Source organism: Eumetopias jubatus, unplaced genomic scaffold, assembly GCF_037043125.1.
Source record: "Eumetopias jubatus isolate StellerSeaLion01/CBP00866 unplaced genomic scaffold, mEumJub1_p1.0 scaffold_4, whole genome shotgun sequence".
Lineage (NCBI taxonomy): Eukaryota > Metazoa > Chordata > Mammalia > Carnivora > Otariidae > Eumetopias > Eumetopias jubatus.
This window is the reverse complement of record NW_028274810.1, coordinates 16,242,604-16,245,645: the sequence shown is the minus strand read 5'-3', so window position 1 is coordinate 16,245,645 and position 3,042 is coordinate 16,242,604. Positions and strand designations below refer to the sequence as shown.

Below are 3,042 nucleotides of genomic sequence, written 5' to 3'. Positions count from 1 at the left end.
AATTCCATGCTAAAACAACAGAATACTCATTCTTCTCAAATGCACATGGAGCTTTCCCCAAAATAGATGACATACTGGGTCATAAATCAGGTCTCAGCCAATGCCAAAAGATTGAGATTATTCCCTGCATGATATCAGACCACAATGCCTTAAAACTGAAACTCAATCACAAGAAATATTTGGAAGGAATTCAAACATTTGGAAGTTAAAGAGCATCCTGCTGAAGAATGAATGGGTCAACCAGGAAATTAAAGAAGAACTTAAACAATTCATGGAAACCAATGAGAACAAAAACACATCAGTCCAAAACCTATACTGCAAAGGCAATCCTAAGGGGGAAATACATAGCCATCCAAGCCTCTCTCAAAAAATTAGAAAAATCCCAAATGCACAAGCTAACCCTACACCTAAAGGAGCTGGAGAAAGAACAGCAAATAAAACCTAAACCAAGCAGGAGAAGAGAAATAATAAATATTAGAGCAGAGATCAATGAAATAGAAACCAGAAAAACAGCAGAACAGATCAATGAAACTAGAAGCTGGTTCTTTGAAAGAATTAATAAGATCAATAAACCACTGGCCAAACTTATCCAAAAGAAAAGAGAAAGGACCTAAATTAATAAAATCATGAATGAAAGGGGAGAGATCACGACTAACACCAAGGAAATAGAAACAATTGTTAGAAATTATTACCAGCAACTGTATGACAACAAATTAAGCAACCTGGAAGAAATGGATGTCTTCCTGGAAACTTCCAAACTACCAAGACTAAAACAGCAAGAAAGAGACAATCTGAATAGACCAATAACCAGTAATGAAATTGAAGCAGTAAACAAAAATCTCACAAAAAACAAAAGTCCAGGGCCAGATGGCTTCCCAGGGGAATTCTACTAAACATTTAAAGAAGAAATAATACCAGTGAGGGTGAGATGTGCATCGGTCCTGGGCATCAGGAATAAAACTTGCTGCTGAAAAGAACATTTTGGAAGCTTTGTTGACTGGAAGAGGTGTCTCTGGGATTCCCATTCCTAGATCTTTGTTTAGGGCCATGAGGACACAGAAGGTCACAGTGCCTCTGATCTTTGCCATCTCCATTGCTACAATAGGCTCTTTCCAGTTTGGCTACAACACCGGAGTCATCAATGCTCCTGAGATTATCATAAAGGACTTTCTCAATTACACCCAGGAAGAGACGTTGAATGACCGTCCCACTGAGGTGTTACTCACTTCCCTTGGGTCCTTGTCTGTGGCCATCTTCTCCATTGGTGGTATGATTGGCTCCTTCTCCGTTGGACTCTTTGTCAACCGCTTTGGCAGGCGCAATTCAATGCTCATTGTCAACCTCTTGGCTGTCGCTGGTGGCTGCCTTATGGGGTTCTACAAAATAGCCCAGTCGGTTGGAATGCTGATCCTGGGCCGGTTGGTTATTGGCCTCTTCTGTGGCCTTTGCACAGGTTTTGTGCCCACATACACTGACGAGGTCTCTCCCACTGTCCTACGGGGGGCCTTTGGCACTCTCAACCAGCTGGGCATCGTCATCGGGATCCTGGTGGCTCAGATCTTTGGTCTGAAAGTCATCATGGGGACTGAAGAGCTTTGGTCCCTGCTTTTGGGTTTCACCATCATTCCAGCTGTCCGGCAAAGCGCAGCTCTTCCGTTTTGCCCCGAGAGTCCTAGATTTTTGCTCATCAACAGAAAGGAAGAGGAGAGTGCTAGGGAGATCCTCCAGCAATTGTGGGGCACCCAGGACGTGACTCAGGACATCCAGGAGATGAAAGATGAGAGCACGAGGATGGCATAAGAGAAGCAAGCCACAGTACTGGAACTCTTCAGATCACGCAGCTACCAGCAGCCCATTATGATTTCCATCATGCTCCAGCTGTTCCAGCAGCTGTCTGGAATCAATTCTGTGTTCTATTATTCAACAGGAATCTTCAAAGATGCAGGTGTTCAGGAGCCAATCTGTGCCACCATCAGCGAGGGTGTAGTTAATACCATCTTCACTGTTGTCTCTCTGTTTCTGGTAGAAAGGGCAGGGAGGAGGACTCTACATATGACTGGCCTTGGAGGGATGGCTGTTTGTTCCATCTTTATGACCATCTCATTGTTAGTAAAGGATGGCTATAATTGGATGAGCTTTGTTTGTATCGGGGCTATCTCGGTCTTTGTGGCCTTCTTTGAAATTGGCCCAGGCCCCATTCCCTGGTTTATCGTGGCCAAACTCTTCAGCCAAGGACCCCCGCCCTGCTGCAATGGCAGTGGCTGGTTGTTGCAACTGGACCTCCAACTTCCTGGTTGGGTTCCTCTTCCCTTCAGCTGCATTCTATTTAGGAGCCTATATTTTTATCATATTCATTGGCTTCCTCATTCTCTTCTTGGTCTTCACCTTCTTCAAAGTCCGGGACTCGTGGCAGGACTTTTGAGGAAATCACATGAGCCTTCGAGGGGCAGGCTTGGGAGGGAGGCTAACAGAGCTGAGAAAGGCCCCATCGTGGAGATGAACAGCATCCAGCCCATGAAGGAAACTGCCACCGTCTAAGCCATGCCTCCTTCCCGCCTCCCTTCCAACATGGAAAAGCAACCTCTCCCCAGATGAGGGAGAGACCTCATCAGCTTGTAACCCAGGACTGTTTCTGAATGCTGCTACTTGATTCCTTTCTCTTCCCACACACTCCATGAGCACTCAGAGGAACCCAGTGCAGGAGTTAGTTGTATCTTCAATGGCTTTTGAAAAATTTCATTTCTTGGACATTCTCTTCCGTTTAGGAGAGACCAAGCAAACCTACCTTCATTTCAGGAGGAATTGGCCACTTGCCATCTGACAGCATTGTCATCTCTTCCTCCCTTGGGTTCTAATAGGGCCTCACCAGGGCCAATACGGGAGGGGAGTAAGAGTGAGGTGCAGTTTCCCTGACCCCAGACTTCCCAGGAAGCAGATCTATATGAGTGTGGAGGGCAGAGAGGGATTAAATAAGAGCACTGTCCTCGCTTCCATACAGCTCTGCAGAGCAAATTAACTTGAGTTTTATTTATTTTATCTTCT

At 45.3% G+C, this 3,042-nt stretch overlaps 1 pseudogene; it reads left to right on the top strand.

Annotated features, from left to right (window-relative positions):
- The first annotated feature begins 988 nt into the window (after positions 1–988).
- On the top strand, positions 989–2,696 carry LOC114208065 (solute carrier family 2, facilitated glucose transporter member 3 pseudogene; annotated as a pseudogene).
- The last annotated feature ends 346 nt before the right edge of the window (positions 2,697–3,042 follow it).